Source organism: Micropterus salmoides, unplaced genomic scaffold (genome assembly GCF_014851395.1).
Source record: "Micropterus salmoides isolate LMB-PRFRI ecotype aquatic unplaced genomic scaffold, ASM1485139v1 Ms_hic_scaffold_1, whole genome shotgun sequence".
Classification (NCBI taxonomy): Eukaryota; Metazoa; Chordata; class Actinopteri; order Centrarchiformes; family Centrarchidae; genus Micropterus; species Micropterus salmoides.
This window is the reverse complement of record NW_024040040.1, coordinates 67,343,407-67,365,987: the sequence shown is the minus strand read 5'-3', so window position 1 is coordinate 67,365,987 and position 22,581 is coordinate 67,343,407. Positions and strand designations below refer to the sequence as shown.

Below are 22,581 nucleotides of genomic sequence, written 5' to 3'. Positions count from 1 at the left end.
AAGCTTCTGGATCTACTAGGAATTTAGTCACATCCATTAGAAATTCATTTCTGTGAAGAAGGACGTCAAAAGAGCAACATGAAGTTCTTCTCAGTCAGATTCATTCTCCAGCAGCACTTGAAGAGTGAATGACTTTTGTTCTTGAATAAGATCCGTGACTATTCTCACCTGTTCCCTGTTGTCTGGTCTCTCTTCAGGCTCAGACGATTCCTTGGAAGCCCTCTTTTTCCTGGTTAGGAGAATAAATAAGAAAATAAATGACTGAACGTTTTAGGTTGGACAAACTGACCTTCAGTGATTTAACATTCAATGATTCAGTGAAACAGAGCTGCTCACCTGATCCACAGGAAGAGACAGAGGGAAATGATAACCAGGAGAACAACAGTGATTGTTGTAGCAACGGTTAATTTCCCTGCTCCTGAGAAACAGGGAACAAAAGAAAACACAGACAGTAAATTAGAGTGTTACAGCATGTTTGGACCCATTGCTCCCATAGAGTAACACTGCTTTCAAACACCAATCAGAGTAAACCAAATTATTACCAATGTAAAGAAACTGATTTGGAGCGTTACAAAGAAGAAACTGAAAGTAGAATAGATCAGAATGTTCTCTCTAAAAAGAGATTATTATCTCTCTACTGTCAGAGATAGAAAGCAGAGACAGATCTGAACCAAGTACAGTGCATTTGTGTTTACTGTATTATAGTTTTGCAAGAATTTCTTGGTTTTGCAAGGGATGTATAATGTTTTGTTTTACTGGTGTAAGATTATGTTATTAATGTGTAGAGGTTTTCAAAAATAACCACTAGTTTCAAAAATTGTGCCTAAGGAATTAGAAAACACCGTACTGTCCCCAGAGTGTGTGCAGCTCAATGCAAAAACGTACCTGCCACAACAATCAGATGTAAGGTGGAGTTATGACGTCCTCTTCTGTTCTGGGCTTCACAGTAATAATTCCCACTGTGTTCAGCTCTGATGTCAGTGATGGTGAAGTTCTGTCCTGATGCTTTTGGTGAGTCTTCATTCTTCTTGTACCAGGTGTATTTAGTTGGGTTAGCATCACTGCTACAGGTCAGAGTCACTGAACTGCCCTCCACTATCTCAGCAGAGGGACTCACTGACACAGAGGGAAGCTTTGGAGCATCTGGAAAATATAAATAAATTTAAAAAAAATGAGGATAGATTTCTTTGGTGCTACATGTTGTATTGAAATGAGTAATAGTTATGTGTTTGTACGCTGTTTTTATTTTCTATTTTACCCTTTAAAAAAATTATATTTTAATGTCTTTTTCCTTATGTGTGTGGAAGCATCTGAAACTTTGGAGGTGACTTTTTTTTTGGAGGTGGGTTTGTGACTGGCAGCAGACAGAGCTGTGTGTTTGGGCCACTTGAGTTATTCTAAAATCTAAGCCTGTGTTCACACTGAAAGTGAATCCAGTGTTTTGGGAGGCTTGATTAAATACAAAGTCAATGCAAAAATGCAAATTCACTCTGGGCGGTGCGGAAGATGCATTTGTTGCGACTTTAGCTGGGTCGCACGAGTTCAAAATTTTTAACTTGAGCGAGAAATTCGTTGGATGCTATGTTGTGAAAGCCTATCAGCGTGAGATTGTCCGGCATTGTTTGAAGAGGACCAGGGAGAGCGGGGAATCAAAATGCCGCTGGCTGACGAACGGGGAAGTGTACGGGGAGCAGCGCTGCAGTTTTTGGACAAATAAACACACGTAATTGGACTGGATTATGCTCTGACAACCACGCTGTTTACTCGCGGGAGAAGCTCAGACTTAACTGCTTTTATTAAATTTGCTTTTTAACTTTAGTTTTTGGGAATACAACGTTGATTCATCTTCACTGGAGTTTTTCGGCAGCTAGTGTCTAGCATCTGGTTCCACTGTTGTTGTTAGCGTCGACTGGCTCCCAGAGCTCTGTTGGACTACTACTTCATATTTATATAAAGACCGGACAAAACTGAACATTACTTGGAGAAAAGCAAGGAAGTTGAACTACCTGGTGAGTTCAGAAAATATGTGTCTGTAACTTTATTCCAGATATCGTTGTACTTTACTGTGAACAAGTTAGCAGAACTCACATTCAGAAAACCAACATTTTAAAAGTTGTTGTCCTGCTGACAGACCTGGCAAAGCATGAATTCATATGTTTAACAAATCTGCATCATATTGTAGTTATTTCGGCATCGGTTTGATCCATTTATTGCAATTAAATCACAGCAAAATGTTTACTTTGCGTTCATTTAGCTGTAGAATTTGCGGGTTGTGTTTATTTGTTTATCGCGTTGTGTGCGAACACTAAGTAGTTTTTCACCTGCGTGAGATTAAATTTGCGTCGTATGAGAACACTGTCATGATTGGCGGAGTGAAGGCGGAGGTGTGGACCCAAATGCAGACGTAGGCGAGGAGGATGCAGTTCAAACAAAGATTTATTTACAAAAAGACAAACAGGCTAACGCTGGGAGCTCAGCGGCAAATGTTCAAACAAAAGGGAACTCCAAACTCCAAAACTCCAAACAAAACATAATCCAAAGGGAAGAATCCGTGAACAAAGTACAAACCAATGAAGTAATCCAAAAGGGCAGGGAAGGCACAGAACACTCAACGGACGACGCAGATAATGCAGACAATACAGACAATACAAGGACGTGACAAAGACTGAAGAAAACTTTGGACAATATACACACACACACACACACACAGGTAAACGAGCAGGGAGGGAAGCACAGCTGAGATACATTAGGTAATCAGACAAAGCTAGACAAGGACACCAGGTACAGAAGGTTACCGAAATAAACAGGAAGTAAAGTTCACAGGAACACACAAGAACAGATCTACCAAAGTAAAATGCAAAAACATGGAAAGACAGCAAAATCAGGACACAGACAGAGACGGGAGCAAACAGGAGACAAGACTACCCTAAAACATGGAGATAAGACTAAGGACTAAGACAGACCATAATGAGAAAATACAGAACTACAACGATAAGGAAAACACTAAACATGAACTAAAGCACAGGACCAAGAACTAAGATGAGAGATAAGACAGTTACAAAGAAAACTTAAAGCGAATGAGCCAAAATGATAAACTAGACTACAAAACTCCAAACCATGACAATATCAAGTAAACACAGGAAAAACAATAGCACAAAACCAAATCCTAACAAACACAGCATAATAGGAGGGCAAGAAGAATGTCCTTCATACATTTTTATGAGTAAACGCAAAAATGTTGAAATGAGTTGGGTCTATATACTTATTGATATTATATTCCTGGTTAGCACAAGCTAAGAAATCTATATACTTTATATTTCCTTTATGTTTTGACATGTATAATTTCATGGTCAAAATTGCTATTTCAGAAAACAACATTAAATTGTATGCATTTTCTGCAGATGGCTGATATTTGTACTGTAATTTAACTGTGTGGGGGTTAAAAAAGTTGGCCCTTCCTACAATCCAAAAAATGTTGCCACCTAATAAAAATCCAGGCAGCAATTTTGTTTCTAGCAAAATGTATTTAGCTAAACAAAATACTACACATTACCTTACTCCCTCACCAGCCACTGTAGCTAGTGGTTTTCCAAAGTTACTAGCCAACATGTGTGGGAGCATCTGAAACTTTAGGTGAGGTGGTTATCTGGATTGAATCCTCTGAACTTCCATGCAGATTTGGGAAACCAAAATATTTGACTGGATAATTAAGCTTTAAAAAGTTGTCATTAGTTGAATGATGCTTTTAAATTTGTTGTGTTTTACTCACATTCCACTTTAATAAAGACTGATTTAGATATCTTCTTCACCAGCTTGTTCTCAGCTACACAGTTATACTTTCCAGAGTCAGAGGACTGAATGGAGCCGAAGACAAGCTGTGGTTCTTTACTGAGGCCCCATCCACACTACTCTGTTTTAGTTTACAAACGGAGAATTAAAACGAATATGATCTCCGTCCACACCCGCGTTTCCGCTGCATTTTGGAGTTGATCTCCGTCTACTTTAAAACGACTGAAAACGCACAGCTAGGACCCTTCAGGTGCACTGGGCATGCGCGTGCCAGTGTAAACATAAAGCCGATGGTCTATTCTGTAGTTACAGCAGATTTAGCGAAAGAATAAATAAATACAGACTAAGCATCATACCAGTTTTTTTTGTTGCATAGATCAAAAATGAGCTGGGACTGTTACTGAATGTAACACGGGAGTGTGGCGTCAGAAAACAGACTGGGAGCGACGTGCACAGTACAAGTGTAGGCAGATGAGTGTTATTTGCACAGTACAGAATATTTTGATAAAAATATGTCAAAAACCCAGTCAGCAGCATCGTTTTTCTGCTTTGCAAGACCCAATCAGAGAGCCGAGCGTGTTTCTAAAGTCCTCCAATTTGGCCCGTCTTCACTAAAACGCCCTCCAGAGTTTTGAATCGCAAAACGGGGTCGGCAGCGTTTCCGAACTTCTCCGTTTTAGGTCTTCGTTTTCATCAATGTAGTCTGGATGGGAGGTGCAAACGTAGCAAAAGGTTTCCATTTTAATTCGCAAACGCAGTAGTGTGGATGGGGCCTGAGAGGATAAAGGTTTGGATATCCATTCTCGTTGTGGCAGGTATATTTAGCTGCTGGGTTAGCATCATTGCTACAGGTCAGAGTGACTGATCTGCCCTCCACTATCTCAGCAGAGAGACTCGCTGACACAAAGGGAAGCTTTGGAGCATCTGGAAAAGATCAATTAAATGAACAAAAATGAGGACAGATTTCTTTGTGTTGTGTTGAAATGAGTAATAGTTATGTGTGTGGAAGCATCTGAAACTTTGGAGATGGCTTTGTGACTGGCAGCAGACAGAGCTGTGTGTTGGGACCACTTGAGTTTACTCATTAAAATTGAAGAGACTGAGAGACAACATGACACAAACTTGCTGAAATGTGTTCTAAATACTGCAATGATGGCCCTGGCTGACTATCAATGAGCAGAGTTGGCCCCTCCTACAATCCAAAAAATGTTGCTACCTAACAAAATCCAGGCTGGCAAAATGTATTTAGCAAAACAAAACAATAAACATTAACTTTTTTCCCTCACAGCCAGTGTAGCCAGTGGTTTTATAGCCAAAATATGTGGGAGCATCTGAAACTTTAGAGGTGGTTTTCTGGTAGGGCCACGGAGTGACTGGTGCTCCTGGTGGCCAGTCCGACTAGTTGGGAACGATTAGCTACAAGTTCGCAATGTGGTGCGCGGGGGTAGTCTTTACTTGCGCACTGTGCTCATGAATAAGGGTCATAAGCGAGTGAAATGGTCCCACTGTAGAACCCTGTGTGTGGGCGAGGATAATGAGAAAACTGCAGTGCAAAAAGAGAGAAGAAATGTCACACACAGCACACTTTTTTGTTAAATCGCACCCCTTGCGATCATGTAATCGCAAGGGTAATCGAGTAACATCGCAATTGCCATTTCATTAATCGTGTAGCCCTACTGAAGGTGTGAATTCCCTGAACATCTGTGCAGATTTGGGAGATCAACTGTAAACTAGATAATGCGATGTCTGGAGAAAATTTGGCACTGGGTGTTTGAAAAGACAGATAAAGTGACCCCCCCCAATTTTTGAATTCAGTGAAAGCTTAAGGTCTCAAAACATAATGTAATTACTTTGTCACTTACATGAATTATACTGTTCTGTTACTGATGTGATAATTCCCTCCTTGCTAAGCACAGAATGGTCAGCAGAGGGCGCTCTATGCATTATACTAAGACATCAGTAGGTAACGCCAGAAAAGTAGAATGAGACGTCAGTATGTGATGAGTAAGTCCAAGAACGCACGCTACAGAGCGCGCTCCTGAATAAAACTGTATTTTCATATTTCCAACATGTAAGCAAACTGTAAACAGAACCCTGGTGAAAGACATTAGTGTTACGTGATTTATAGGTACCCGTAACCTTAATAGGAGGCTCTACTGAAAGACCACGGCAGCATGTCGGTTGATCCCACGGCTTTATTTACCCCCCCCCCCCCCCTCATCAGCCACCTCCACAAGGTTCCTACCTCAGTAGTTGACCTGATACCACATCCCCCTTTCTAAACAAAGGATGTTCCCTGTGCAGATGCAGCAACTAACATTAAGAGCATTTCTAAACTGGAAGTAAAGACTCTTCAGATTACTTCTTATACTGCAAAGTATTCCATCATTAAAATGTGATCAAGATCTGTAACAGTAATAACACATTATGTTATGGCTTCTCAACCTTTGCCATACTGTTCAGCTATGAAACACCTTGAGCATGTGCTTCTGTAAACACTTAATTGGCTTCTAATAACAAAAAAAGTTGGCAACAATCAACTACTCACTGCACTCCTCCATCAACTCAGGTGTCATTTTTAAGAACAAACAAAGTCTTTCAGGTAAGATGGAGGATTCCTTATTCTGTTTGGGAAACGTCCCTCACACGCTGGAGTCTGCTGACTGGCTTCACACTGGGCTCCTGGTGTGACAGGAGTGTGTGCAGCGTCAGGAACAGTGCTCTCAAGTGCTGGCTCAATTGAGTTGGCAGGTTTTTCAGGAGCCACAGGGGTTGGTGAAAGATGGCATTTGTTTCTTCGCAGAGCGCCCCCGGGCGTCTCAATGATGTAGGGCCTTGGCGTGCCGGCAGTAGACACCACAGTGACTCTTTCCACTGTATCTTTGACCAACACATGATCACCGGGGGGGGAAGGTATGGCATGTTGTGTGGTCTATGTCTTCGGTCATAGTACTGTCATAGTTTTGTCTCTACTTTTGTTCTGTGCTTTTCAAGTTGTCCATGTCTACGCATGGAATGACTGGTGATCTTATTTTCCTTCCCATCAGAAGCTCAGTGGGACTGTATCCATTTGCCAGGGCAGCAGCTCGATAGGTCATCAGGGCGAGATAAGTGTCGCTGGATTTCTTGAGGAGACTTTTGATTGTCCTCACAGCACGCTCAGCCTCCCCGTTGCTCTGTGGAAAATGGGGACTGGAGGTCACATGACTAAAGCCCCAATCCTGTGCGAACTTTCTGAAGGTCTCGGATGCAAACTGTGGGCTGTTGTCTGAGCGGACCACTTCAGGTATACCATGATGAGCAAAGATAGACTTGAAGTGATCGATCACAGCTCCAGATGTTGTGGATGTTAGTTTGGCCACTTCAAAATATCTTGAGAAATAGTCCACAATGACCAGGTATTGTTTGTTTTCTACCTGGAACAGATCTGCTCCTACAGTAGACCATGTTCTTGGCGGGAACTCAGTAGGCATCATCGTTTTAGGTCTCATCGATTTATTCTCTCACAGTTACACACATCACATTTCTCTATCATTTGTGTCAGCACTCTGCTGAGGCCCGGCCACCACACTGAATGTTAATATTGAACTGCTGGAGTTTGGCGTCGTCATCCTGGTGTCTCTGAATTTCTCTTAACCTCTTTTCTGTAGCTGGGAGACTCGCTATGACAGAGTCAACATAGAGATTGATTTCCTCCTCCTGCAATCCTTCTGCAGTGTGGCTGACAGGAGCTCGGGACAGCACATCTGCAGCTGCAATGTCTTTGCCAGCCACATGTGATATGATGTAGACGCTGTATGCGTGGAGGAAGTTCATCTAAGCTCTTTGAGCCTAAGAGGAATCAGGGGCTTGTGGTCGGTTTCAATGTGAAAACTCTTCCCAATGAGGAACTCTGCAAACCTCTCACAGGCCCGTGTTGATTGCCAGAACCTCCTTCTCAATCTGGGCGTATCGCTGCTCGGTGCTGCTGAGGGCTCTCGAAGCACACGCCACAGGTTTCCACTCTGTATCTGCTTGCTGCTGGAGAAGAACGGCGCCCATCCCATATGAGGATGGGTCAGCGGAGACAAGTGTTTCAGCATTAGGGTCATAGAGAGGTCATGTTCTCTCAGCAAGTGAAGCAGGAACTTCCCCAGATAGTTTGTCATCCCCAGAAAGCGTCTCACCTCGCTGACGTTACTGAGCGCTGGCATGGCTTTTACAGCGCTCACTTTATCTCTGTCAGCGCTGACTCCTGATGCCTCAATGACCTGCCCCAGGAACCTGATCCTGTTCTTGGAAAACTCACACTTGTCGTTAAGCGTCACTCCCGCCTCCTGCAGATCACACACACTGTACTGGTCTGTGTGCTTGGCTTTTACTAAACAAGTCAACCCATTTACAGTGGGAATGCGGGACTAGAGACATGTGCATCAAAGAGTAATGGAACATGACAGAAGTGGCCCTCATAGAGAATGTGCAGACGCCTGCTTTTAAGGATCAGCAAAGGAAATATAAGTTAGATGCTCAATGTAAATCAAATGTCTATCGCAAGAGAGCAGGTGCGTCAAAGATGACAGGTTATGGAACGTATCATTGTGTAGTGAACCAACCAGTGAACACTTAATTTTTTTTATCCCAAACAACAAGAACAAAGCATCTCCCCTTTGTCTTTCCCTAAGAACGGGGCAGTTTTCACCCCTCAAGCAGAAAGCCTGACTCCAAACTGAAACACCCCAAAGGAGCTGTGGCGGTTTTGGGGGGGACCCAACAGGGGCCAGTGCTCCTGTAAAACAGACCTTGATCCCACTATGGCTATATCTTCCTTGCGACGATATGGTGCTGATGCAAAAGGCAGAAAAAATGTGTCTCAACTAGTCGGATCCTTTAGGACGTTACACCGCCACTGTCTGGTGTCTTGCCAAGGTAGTTACCCCAGATAGAAAGTGTTCCCCTGCTGCGGGAGCACGCGTGCATTCAACAGTGAACGCAGACTTTCGACTTCACGAAAGTAAATGAAAAATGATGAAACATCTGGATTTTTCCTTTGTATTATTCAGTGCACTGAATTGAGAATGTCTAAACAAAACGAGCAGTTTCAGCGTCCCTCGTAAAGCAAACATTTATTTTGCGATACTCTGACGATGTTATAACTGACAACGTAGTTGATCACCTTGTCATCCAAGTTACTGTTTGGAAGCTAGATCGAGACAGACTTTTTCAAGCAAGCTGCTCCTACAAATATCCATCGAGACTGTAAAATCAAGATCACTGTAATCAGTTTAACACTTTGATCACCTCAGCATTACATCTTCTTTACTCGAAATGTATTTAAACTGAATGCAGCATTGTAGACAATATTTTGTCTTTGTAATCCATGTTTCCATTGCATGGATAGCCTTTGGATATTGCTGGAAATTGTTCTGAGTCTGATGCATTGCATTTAAACAGCATCTTTTATTATTCTTATATAACTTGCATTTGTTTATTTGTTTATTCCATATTTATATATGTCTACATTTATTTATGTTATGTTTGTGTACGAGTAGCACCTTATCACTAAAGCAAATTCCTCGTACATGTAAAATACTACTTGGTAATAAAGCTCTTTCTGATTCTGATACAGATTATTTTCAAAGAGAAAAAGCGATAGCAGTAGCCTACTGGTCCTACCAGGCTGGACATGCAGACTGCCAAAATATGTATCCCCGTCCATAACACAGAGATGACGGCCTACCATCAAGTATTTAATTTTGTGTATATTCACATCATGACTAATAACAGGGGTGAATATAGAGAAGTTTCTATTTTCCTGGCAAAAGTTGTAGTGGGATACAAATTGTTTCAGACTGTATTTTCAACCCACCATAAAATGCATCCCCCTTTATAATGTACAGATGATGGCCTACTATCAAGTATTTAGTTTTGGGTATGACTAATAATAGGGGTGTATAAGCCACCGAGATGGTGCTGAGTATAGCGGCCTCGGTGTCAGGTGCGCTTTATTTTGTTTTGGTTTTGGTGTTAATTCAGTTTTCCTTGCCGTGTACACCTACAGTGTTTTAACGTCATCACTTTGTTGGGCCGGTGAAAACCACATTGCCAGGGCCGAAATTGGTCCCTATCCGTACCTGGCTTCTTGTGACCAATTTAAAGTTTAAATCAAGTCTGTAGCTGAAAGTGTGCTGAACTAGTTCCCTTACAGAGTTGAGTAGGGACGAGGAGGATTTAATCCTTCACTCCATTAACTTACAAAGTGTTCCTGGAAAATCTTGAATATTTTGGAAATTATTCAAGGTATCAATGAGAAAAGTACTACCCCTCTATTCATTGAGCTGAACTCAACATTGACTCAACGTTCACTCGAAATAAAACCGCCTTTAATCATCTGTTGTAGCTGCTGTGAATGTGAAACAGGCAGAGCTGAAGAAAGTGCATGATCAGCAAAACATCTGACTGGATAATTAAGCTTTAAGAAGTTTTCATTAATTAAATTATGTGTTGTTCTTAAATTAGCTGTGTTTTACTCACATTTCACGTTAATAGAGACAAATCCAGATGTCCTCCCCAGATCATTCACAGCTGCACAGTAATACTCTCCAGAGTCAGAGGACTGGATGGAGCTGAAGACAAGCTGTGGTTCTTTACCCTGAGGATGAAGGTTTGGATATCCGTTCCTCTTGTACCAGGTGTATTTAGCTGCTGGGTTAGCATCACTGCTGCAGGTCAGAGTCACTGAACTGCCCTCCACTATCTCAGCAGAGGGACTCACTGACACAGAGGGAAGCTTTGGAGCATCTGGAGGAGAAAACATGAACACTTTTAACATTTAATTTCAAGATGAGGTTGAATTTTCACAGTGGAGCATTATTTCATTTCGGTGGTGCAGCTTGATTTCCTCGTGAATCAGAAACAGCATGGGTTTCTGTTACCATGGATACAAGTTGAGCACTTTGATACAGTAAAGATTCAAGAACAGATAATCAGGGAATTTCTCTGATGATGCACAAGTTTTATCTGATCCAGAGAATTTAAAAAGTCTAATGACAAGATAAATCTTGTTTTAATACATTTTCATTGTGAGTTATTTTACAGTTTAATTTTGCAGTAAAGACGGGGAATAGAAACTAATTATGCAACATGTCTACAATCTCATGGGGAAATGATTTGGTTTTCATCCAGTTCTACAATGAATCACCAAATACCACTGAGTTACATGCAGTTAATGTGCAGTACAATAGGTTAAAGGCTCCACCAGATGGTGTCATGTCAGTGGAAGACTGGATGTAAACTCACACACTGAAGGAGAGCGGAACTTCTCATATCCTCCTACAGCACAGGAAAAACTGTCTGCAGGATAAAAGGATACTGAATAAGAATAAGATGTTTGTCCCCAAATGTTCTGTCCATTCTTGTACCAGACGTAGTAATGATGACCAGGTGGACGACAACTGCTGTGACACTTCAGCTCTGCCCAGTTAGAAGACCCCTGAAATCTGCTCACCTGCACCTGGAGATCTGAATCTGTGAATAAGGAACAAAAATCTCCACTTTAGACTGAACTGTCAACATAGAAACACAGTAACCTTCATAAGATGTTGGACATTTGGAACTAAAATTGAAATTGTTACCTGTGACAGACAGAGTGACTCCAGGTGAACCAGTATATTTCCCACCTGGTTGGTTTGTTATGAACCTGAACTTGTACTCAGCTGAGTCGCTCTCTCTCAGGTCGGTGACTCTCAGAGTGCAGTAGTTCATATGACAGTTATACTCCACACGACCTGAATACTCTGATCTTGTTTTCAGATCCACAGTATCATCACCTTTAAACCAGGATGTTTCCCCAGCAGTAATATAACGGTAACTGATTGTGGACAGGTATTTAATGGTGCAGCTTATGTCCACTGTTGATCCTTTGAAGGCACAGATCTCAGTATAAGTGTACGTCACTCCCCAGCCATACTGACTCTGTACCACTGTAACACAGAGCACATCAGACACAATCAACATTAATAACTTCATTTAACAATCAGACAAAGTGGACCAAACTACCAATATGGTTTGAGGGAAACGTAACCTGAACAAGCTTCAAAATCCTGAATTATCTGCAGTCATTGTCACAGAAAGTTTATAAGGTGTTTGTCATATTTTAATGTTGTGAAAAGTTACTTCTGGGTGTTTCTGCTTGTGTCCATTCATTAAAAAAAATCTAAACAAAATGCCTGAAAAGTGTAGCAGACCTAAATTTATTAGTTATGCATTTTAATAAATTTATAAGAATTGATACCCAATTATGAATTTCTAAGATTCATAAAATCATTTTTTCCTATTTTATTTCATTCCTCGTTTCAGGGCACCACCGGAGTTGTTATAATCCTAGAGTCTCCGGACCTCTAGGTAGTTTTGAATAATTATACAATTATTACTAGTGATCAGTTAGTTAATAATCGCTCAATTATCTTAAATCAGTCAGTCAGTCTCATATCTAAAGGGTCAATTCTCTTGGCAGGAACTAGAAATAGGCAACACACACAGCTCTTGATTATATTACAGTGAATTTATTCTCTAACTAAGGTGATAAAAAGATGGTTGGATACAGGGAACATAAACATTTGCTGAACAATGAGCCTGGAGGTTCGGTTGTGGGAAGCATTTGACTCATACGGCATAGAAGAGCTACTGAAAGTAAACTAATGCTATAATTTAGGAGTTAAATGGACATCTGATCACAGAACATGTGTTAAGTCTTACTGCTTGTCGACAGCCTGCTTTTGGCCTGTTGCTGGTCCCACTCTAGCTGCCGATCCTGGCTTTTTGCTAGGGATTCTCCGGGGTTCTCCGTGTCTGATTAAAAACGCCTCCTCCGTGTCTGGCAATTCTGCTGTTTGCAGGTTTCCTTCGTTGCAGCTGGCGAGACCACGTGGCTTGGTCTGACCTCGGTGAAGTTGGCTCGACGAAAAAGGCTTAAAATGGAACTTGGTCGTTCCTGAATTAGTCCAGTGTAACTTAACGGACTCATAACTTTAACAAACAAAAGAAATAAAGAAAATAAAACAAACTGAAGGCAGATCGATGTCGCGGCACTTCAGGTGTGTAGCTTCAGGCGAACAAAGGCCTGTTTGTTTTGCTGGCCGAGTCTGGGCGTTGCCTGGCGAGGCACGCTGCGTGTGCCGAAGCATCCAGAGGGCCGAGCAGGGTGGAAGAGCCAACAGCGAAGAAGAGAGAAGCGAGCAGGTCGCGTGTCGCTCTTTTGTTGCCTGGGGCGTGGTTCCCCAGGGGGCGTCTCAGGTTTTCCATGGGACTGCCTTCCTAAACTTAATGTCTAAATAGAAATCTATTTGCACGTATTATCAAATATTTTCCACAATCGAACCTCAATGGTTGAACGGTTGTACTGTTCTAAGCATTTGGTAACAGGAAACAATTGTCACATTATTGGTCAGGATATTTATACATTTAACGGCATTTCCGACGAGGGCATGTAATACTTCTTTCGTCCACTTGGGGGAGCTCAGGTTACATGAGGAAAGCTTGGATTACATTAGATGAAGGAGTGTTTTGCTGAAAATAAAAACACTGCACAAGTAACTTCTTTTCAGCACTAATATCAACAACAGATAGCAACAACAGTTAACATATAACATAACTACTCAAATAGAGGCAAACGTAATCAGGTAACTAAAGATTTAATTAAATGGGGGCAGTTTTGATAGGCTGTTTAGGGAGATGCCAATGGCTGGTTCGTGTCCCTTTGTCAGTTTAACAGGCCCCGAGTTATCATCTTTGGAATCAAAAAGGTGCCAGTTTTATGGTCGGGAAATCACTTAGAGAAAGCAACTTTGACCCCTCCCCCTTCTTCTCTGGGGAGGAGAAAGGAATTTAGGGTAGCTCCAAATTTATTCAATGTAAAATGCACAAATCCACACCGTTGTTCACTACAAAAGCTTATGTGTCAACACACAAGTAATCCAAACAGAAAATTTATAAAATTACATTTTACACTCTTTTCTGGGATAGAGCAGCAGAACAGTGGTACATGGAGGAGGAACTAGTCTAAATGACTTTATTAGTATAATAATATAATATTAAAAGTTGATATTAATATATTTATTATGTTACTATATTCAATATAATTTCATATATAACTTACTACTTGAATAATATTAATTCGAGTTACAGCTGTTTTAGTTTGGGGTTGTTTTTTATTCATTAACTTTGTGCAAGAAATATGCTCCAGGCTACATGATAGTCTCCAGCCTTGATTTTGGCCAGGCTACTAACTCGTCAATAATCATACCCATTTATGCAGAACAATGAGTTCAACATTTATAAAGTTTGTTGCACCACATCAAACTTTTTATAAAACCCTGCTCCATCCAGGCTGTGATTGATCTGTTCACAAAAACTGACATTGACAAGAGCAACGGCTTTATGAAAAGTTGAAAGTATTTCAATAAAAGGCACCGACTTAGCTAAATAGCCAGATAACGTTAGCCAAACCCACACGCATCTCGCTCTTGTTTTTGTTGTTTTTGTTTTTGCTTTTACACTCAAGACCCTGAGCGAGAAAGATAACAAGAAGCCGACGGTGCGTGCAAATTCCGATGCTTATGCAGAGGCTCTGCTGAAATACCAAACCATCCTCACTGTCCAGACGTTTTTACGCATCTTCCAACAAACAAATCCACTTTCTAAGTATTTAAAAACAAGTGGAAAGGATTTGCTCACGGCCCATCACTTTGTCACAAGCAAACATGACAATATGAAAAAATATGCAAGGGATTTTAAGAGGGTAAAGGCAGCAACAGATGCATTTGTGCAATGGGCCAATAGAGAATTAAATGTGTGTGAGACAGACACAGAGGTGGAACACACGCTGCCAAACCGGAGACCAAAGAAGACAAAAAGGATGCCAGGCGAGTTATGTGATGATACAGCCATATCAGATGCTGACAGCAAGTATGAGGTACAAGTGCACAATGTCATTCTGGATTCCATCATTGAAAGTATTTCCCGACGTTTTGCTAAAAACAGAGAACTGTACACAGATTTCGCCCTGCTTGATCCCCAGAACTTCAATGGCTTGAAATGTAACGGTGTACCTGCAGGTGCAGTCAGTGCCCTGAGCGCCAAACTGATCAGGCTCGATAGCAGAGCAACTCCCGAGGCCTTACAGGCTGAACTACTTAGCCTGGCCACGCACTGGGACAAGCTGAAGTGATGAGAGATGAGTACTGAGGATGGAGATGATGAGCAGACCCCAGATGAAGAATGAGATGTTGTGAACACAACATGCCAATCTTGCAGAAAGTGTCCCTTCTGTTGTTATTATGTCCTACAAAGGCATAACCTGCTCACTGACTCCTACCATCTAATCGGACTGTGATACAAGCTTCTGTTAACTCTGTCTGTGACACAAGTTGCATGTGAGCGAAGCTTTTCCACGTTAAAATTCACAGGAGCACCTTAAAAACTTTATGTTGATGGCAATCGAAAAGGAGACTCTGGTTTCTTTGGACACGGATTGCATCATTAAAATGGTGGCAGAGAAGAGCGCGCTGATGCAACGGCTGCTGATTTAATAAGGTAGGAAATGCTTCTTTTTATCACGTATTTCATTGTGGTTTGGTCATAACTGATTGGTCATGGTGCTTTATCTTTCTTGATCACGTGTGTTGTGTGCGTGTGTTTTTGCCCGCCATGCCATGATCGCGTGTGCGTCTGGCTGCTGTGTCATGCTCGTGTGTGCGTGTGAATGTGTTTGAATAGACTGCAGTCTATGCGCCTTGCCGTGTACGCCTACAGTGTGAGAGTCATTGCTGCCTTGTATGGTGTCTCAGTGGGGAAAATGTCCAGATTCAGGGGACATTTTTTGTAACGTCATCACTTTGTTGGGTCGGTGAAAACCACATTGCCAGGGCCGAATTTTTGTCACAATCTGGACCTGGCATCTTGTGACCAATTTAAAGTTTCAACTCTGCAGCTGAAAGTGTGATGAACTAGTACCCTTACAGAGTTGAGTAGGGATGAGGAGGATTTAATCCTTCACTCCATTCACTTACAAAGTGTTCCTGGAAAATCTTGAATATTTTGGAAATTATTCAAGGTATCAATGAGAAAAGTACTACCCCTCTATTCATTGAGCTGAACTCAACATTGACTCAGCGTTCACTCGAAATAAATGATGCTGTGAATGTGAAACAGGCAGAGCTGAAGAAAGTGCATGATCAGCAAAACATTTGACTGGATAATTAAGCTTTAAAAAGTTGTCATTAATTGTATAATGTTTTTTAAATTAGCTGCATTTTACTCACATTTCACGTTAATAGAGACAAATCCAGATGTCTTCCTCCCCAGATCATTCTCAGCGACACAGTAATACTCTCCAGAGGACTGGATGGACCTGAAGACAAGCTGTGGTTCTTTACCGAGAGGATGAAGGTTTGGATATCCATTCTCCTTGTACCAGGTGTAATTAGCTGCTGGGTTAGCATCACTGCTGCAGGTCAGAGTCACTGAACTGCCCTCCACTATCTCAGCAGAGGGACTCACTGACACAGAGGGAAGCTTTGGAGCATCTGGAGGAGAAAAAATAAATGAACAAACATGAGGACAGATTTCTTTGGTGCTACATGTTGTATTGAAATGAGTAATAGTTATGTGTTCGTACGCTGTTTTCATTTTCTATTTTACCCTTTAAAAAAATTATATTTTAATGTGTTTTTTTTTAATTTCCCTTTGTTGCTTTTATGTTTTATGTAAAGCCCTTTGAATTGTTGAAATGTACTTACAAATAAACTTGCCTTGTCTTATGTGTGTGGAAGCATCTGAAACTTTGGGGGTGACTTTTTTTTTCAGAAGAATGTCCTTCATACATTTTTATGAGTAAACACAAAAATGTTGAAATGTGCTGTAAACTAGAATTGTGTCCCTGATTAACTTTCTATTAGCAGAGTTGGGTCTATATACTTATTGATAATAAATTCCTGGTTAGCACAAGCTAAGAAATCTGTGTACTTTATATTGTCTTGATGTTTTGACATGTATGGTATAGTTTCATGGTCAAAACTGCTATTTTAGAAAACAACATTAAATTGTATCTATTTTTCTGCAGATGACTGATATTTGTACTGTAATTTAACTGTGTAACACTGGGCCTAACACTCGTAAACACATTTGTAATTGTGATCTTTCCAGGGACAGATACACGATACACGAGCACCACCCACACAACCCACGGCACACTTTATGTAAACAAAGTTACTGAACAATATTTACAACAATAACTTTAGTAAACAGAACAAGGGGAGCATGTTTGGCTAGAAGCCAACACATATTAGTACAATGGCATCTTGATTCTGGCTAAATCTACATCTGTCCACTGCAGATGCACCTTCCACAACCTGGATGAATAACTATAAATTACTGTATTAGTATAATAACATTAAATAAAAAGTATAATGTTAATTTAATAGTAACTGTTGTTAGTATAATATATTCATTATATAATGTTACTATATTGATTATAATTTCCTTTAATGGTATACTTCATAGCTTACCTCTAGTATATTAATTCCAGTTACAGCAGTTTCACGTTTGTAGGTTGTTTTCATTCATTAAATCTTTGTGCAAGAAAAATGCTTTACATTGGTCTATAACTTTTATGTCCCGCCCCATCCAGGCTGTGATTGGTCGATTGACCAAAAGTGACACTGAGCACATCAGCTTTATGAAAAGTTGAACATGTTTCAACAAAAGGCACTGATATAGCTAAATAGCCAGCTAAACCCAAATGCTGCTTATCTTCTCCCGATTTTCTTCTGTCTCACAGTTTCCGCTGGTGCTCCTGGTGGCCAGTCCGACTTTGTTGGAGCGATTAGCTACAAGTTAACGACGTGGTGCGAGGGGATTATGATAGATTGTAGTCTTTACTTGCACACTGTGCTCATGAATAATTTTTATGGTTCCCATTTGTAGGGTCATATGCGAGTGAAATGGTCCCACTTTAGAACCCGGTGTGGGCGAGGATACAAACTGCAGTGCACACAGAGACACACACACAGCACACTTTTTGTTTAATCGCACACTTTGCGGTCATATAATCACAAGGGTAATTGAGTAACATCGCAACTACCATTAGAATTATGGTGTAGCCCTACTTTCAATGCGATGTCTGGAGAAATTGCAGTGTGAATGTGGCACTGGGTGTTTGAAAAGACAATTTTTTAATTCAGTGAAAGCTTAAGGTCTGAATACATAACATGAATTATACTGTTCTGTTACTGACGTGATAATTCCTTCCTTGCTAAGCACAGAATGGTCAGCAGAGGGCGCTCTATGCATTATACTAAGACATCAGTAGGTAACGCCAGAAAAGTAGAATGAGACGTCAGTATGTGATGAGTAAGTCTAAGAACGCACGCTACAGAGAGCGCTCCTGAATAAAACTGTATTTTCATATTTCCAACAGGTAAGCAAACTGTAAACAGAACCCTGGTGAAAGACATTAGTGTTACGTGGTTTATAGGTACCCCGTAACCTTAATAGGAGGCTCTACTGAAAGACCACGGCAGCATGTCGGTTGATCCCACGGCTTTATTTACCCCCCCCCCCCCCCCCTCCATCAGGTAAGATGGAGATTCCTTATTCTGTTTGGGAAACGTCCCTCACACGCTGGAGTCTGCTGACTGGCTTCACACTGGCCTCCTTTTGTGACAGGAGTGTGTGTGCTGCGTCAGTAACAGTGCTCTCAAGTGCTGGCTCAATTGAGTTGGAAGGTTTTTCAGGAGCCACAGGGTTGGTGAAAGATGGCATCTGTTTCTTCGCAGAGCGCCCCCGGGCGTCTCAATGATGTAGGACCTTGGCGTGCCGGCAGTAGACACCACAGTGCCTCTTTCCACTTTATCTTTGACCCACACATGATCACCGGGGTGAAGGTATGACATGTCTTTGTCTTCGGTCATAGATCTGTTGCAGTTTTTGTCTGTACTTTTGTTCTGTCCTTTTCAAGTTGTCCATGTCTTCGTTCTTATTTTCCTTCTCATCAGAAGCTCAGTGGGACTGTATCCATTTGCCAGGGGAGCAGCTCGACAGGCCATCAGGGCGAGAAAAGCGTCGCTGGATTTCTTAAGGAGACTTTTGATTGTCCTCACAGCACGCTCAGCCTCCCCGTTGTTCTGGGGAAAATGGGGACTGGAGGTCACATGACTAAAGCCCCAATCCTGTGCGAACTTTCTGAAGGTCTCGGATGCAAACTGTGGGCTGTTGTCTGAGCGGACCACTTCAGGTATACCATGACGAGCAAAGATAGACTTGAAGTGATCGATCACAGCTCCAGATGTTGTGGATGTCAGTTTGGCCACTTCAAAATATCTTGAGAAATAGTCCACAATGACCAGGTATTGTTTGTTTTCTATCTGGAACAAATCTGCTCCTACAGTAGACCATGTTCTTGGCAGGAACTCAGTAGGCATCATCGTTTTAGGTCTCATCGATTTATTATCTCACGGCTACACACATCACATTTCTCTATCATTTGTGTCAGCACTCTGCTGAGGCCCGGCCACCACACTGAATGTTTAGCTCGCTCTCTGCATTTTGTTATTCCCAGGTGGCCCTCGTGCAGCTTGGACAGGATGTCTGCCCTGAGTGATGCTGGGATGACAATGGAGAACTTGTCTGGCCATCCTTCGACACAGAATTTCTTCAACTGCTGGAGTGTGGCGTCGTCGTCCTGGTGTCTCTGAATTTCTCTTAACCTCTTTTCTGTAGCTGGGAGACTCGCTATGACAGAGTCAACATAGAGATTGATTTCCTCCTCCTGCAATCCTTCTGCAGCGTGGCTGACAGGAGCTCGGGACAGCACATCTGCAGCTGCAATGTCTTTGCCAGCCACATGTGATATGATGTAGACGCTGTATGCGTGGAGGAAGTTCATCTAAGCTCTTTGAGCCTAGTAGAGGAATCAGGGGCTTGTGGTCGGTTTCAATGTGAAAACTCTTCCCAATGAGGAACTCTGCAAACCTCTCACAGGCCCGTGTTGATGCTAGAACCTCCTTCTCAATCTGGGCGTATCGCTGCTCGGTGCTGCTGAGGGCTCTCGAAGCACACGCCACAGGTTTCCACTCTGTATCTGCTTGCTGCTGGAGAAGAACGGCGCCCATCCCATATGAGGATGAGTCAGCGGAGACAAGTGTTTCAGCATTAGGGTCATAGAGAGGTCATGTTCTCTCAGCAAGTGAAGCAGGAACTTCCCCAGATAGTTTGTCATCCCCAGAAAGCGTCTCACCTCGCTGACGTTACAGAGCGCTGGCATGGCTTTTACAGCGTTCACTTTATCAGGGTCAGCGCTGACTCCTGATGCCTCAATGACCTGCCCCAGGAACCTGATCCTGTTCTTGGAAAACTCACACTTGTCGTTAAGCGTCACTCCCGCCTCCTGCAGATCACACACACTGTACTGGTCTGTGTGCTTGGCTTTTACTAAACAAGTCAACCCATTTACAGTGGGAATGCATGACTGGAGACATGTGCATCAAAGAGTAATGGAACATGAGAGAAGTGGCCCTCATAGAGAATGTGCAGACGCCTGCTTTTTAAGGATCAGCAAAGGAAATATGAGTTAGATGCTCAATGTAAATCAAATGTCTATCGCAAGAGAGCAGGTGCGTCAAAGATGACAGGTTATGGAACGTATCATTGTGTAGTGAACCAACCAGTAACACTTAATTTTTTTTTTCCAAAAGAAAGAACACAGCATCTCCCCTTTGTCTTTCCCTAAGAACGGGGCAGTTATCACCCCTCAAGCAGAAGCCTGACTCCAAACTGAAACACCCCAAAGGAGCTGTGGCGGTTTTGGGGGGGGACCCAACAGGGGCCAGTGCTCCTGTAAAACAGACCTTGATCCCACTATGGCTATATCTTCCTTGCGACGATATGGTGCTGATGCAAAAGGCAGAAAAATGTGTCTCAACTAGTCGGATCCTTTAGGACGTTACACCGCCACTGTCTGGTGTCTTGCCAAGGTAGTTATCCCTGATAGAAAGTGTTCCCCTGCCGCGGGAGCACGCGTGCATTCAACAGTGAACGCAGACTTTCGACTTCACGAAAGTAAATGAAAAATGATGAAACATGTGGATTTTTCTTTGTATTATTCAGTGCACTGAATTGAGAATGTCTAAACAAAACAAACAGTTTCAGCGTCCCTCGTAAAGCAAACATTTATTTTGCGATACTCTGACGATGTTATAACTGACCACGTAGTTGATCACCTTGTCATCCAAGTTACTGTTTGGAAGCTATACAGACAGACTTTTTCAAGCAAGCTGCTCCTACAAATATCCATCGAGACTGTAAAATCAAGATCACTGTAATCAGTTTGACACTTTGATCACCTCAGCATTACATCTTCTTTACTCGAAATCTATTTAAACTGAATGCAGCATTGTAGACAATATTTAGTCCTTGTAATCCATGTTTCCATTGCATGGATAGCCTTTGGATATTGGGAAATTGTTCTGAGTCGCCCTCCTTAAAAGGTAAATTATTATCATAACAATTTAATAATGCATTGCATTTAAACAGCATCTTTTTTATTCTTATATAACTTGCATTTGTTTATTTGTTTATTCCATATTTATATATTTCTACATTTATGTTATGTTTGTGTACGAGTAGCACCTTATCACTAAAGCAAATTCCTCGTACGTGTAAAATACTACTTGGTAATAAAGCTCTTTCTGATTCTGATTATTTTCACACAAAAAGCGATAGCAGTAGCCTACTGGTCCTACCAGGCTGGACATGCAGACTGCCAAAATATGTATCCCCGTCCATAACACAGAGATGACGGCCTACCATCAAGTATTTAATTGTGTATATTCACATCATGACTAATAACAGGGGTGAATATAGAGAAGTTTCTATTTTCCTGGCAAAAGTTGTAGTGGGATACAAATTGTTTCAGACTGTAATTTCAACCCACCATAAAATGCATCCCCCTTTATAATGTACAGATGATGGCCTACTATCAAGTATTTAGTTTTGGTATGACTAATAATAGGGGTGTATAAGCCACCGAGATGGTGCTGAGTATAGCGGCCTCGGTGTCAGGTGCGCTTTATTTTGTTTTGGTTTTGGTGTTAATTCAGTTTTCCTTGCCGTGTACACCTACAGTGTTTTAACGTCATCACTTTGTTGGGCCAGTGAAAACCACATTGCCAGGGCCGAAATTGGTCCCAATCCGACCTGGCTTCTTGTGACCAATTTAAAGTTTAAATCAAGTCTGTAGCTGAAAGTGTGCTGAACTAGTACCCTTACAGAGTTGAGTAGGGACGAGGAGGATTTAATCCTTCACTCCATTCACTTACAAAGTGTTCCTGGAAAATCTTGAATACTTTGGAAATGATTCAAGGTATCAATGAGAAAAGTACTACCCCTCTATTCATTGAGCTGAACTCAACATTGACTCAACGTTCACTCGAAATAAAACCGCCTTTAATCATCTGTTGTAGCTGATGTGAATGTGAAACAGGCAGAGCTGAAGAAAGTGCATGATCAGCAAAACATCTGACTGGATAATTAAGCTTTAAGAAGTTTCATTAATTAAATTATGTGTTGTTCCTAAATTAGCTGCGTTTTACTCACATTTCACGTTAATAGAGACAAATCCAGATGTCCTCCCCAGATCATTCACAGCTGCACAGTAATACTCTCCAGAGTCAGAGGACTGGATGGAGCTGAAGACAAGCTGTGGTTCTTTACCCTGAGGATGAAGGTTTGGATATCCGTTCCTCTTGTACCAGGTGTATT

At 41.7% G+C, this 22,581-nt stretch overlaps 1 pseudogene; it reads right to left on the bottom strand.

The window, feature by feature from the left end:
• LOC119893397 overlaps positions 1-22,581 on the bottom strand; it is a 44,373-nt pseudogene that overhangs the window by 9,442 nt on the left and 12,350 nt on the right.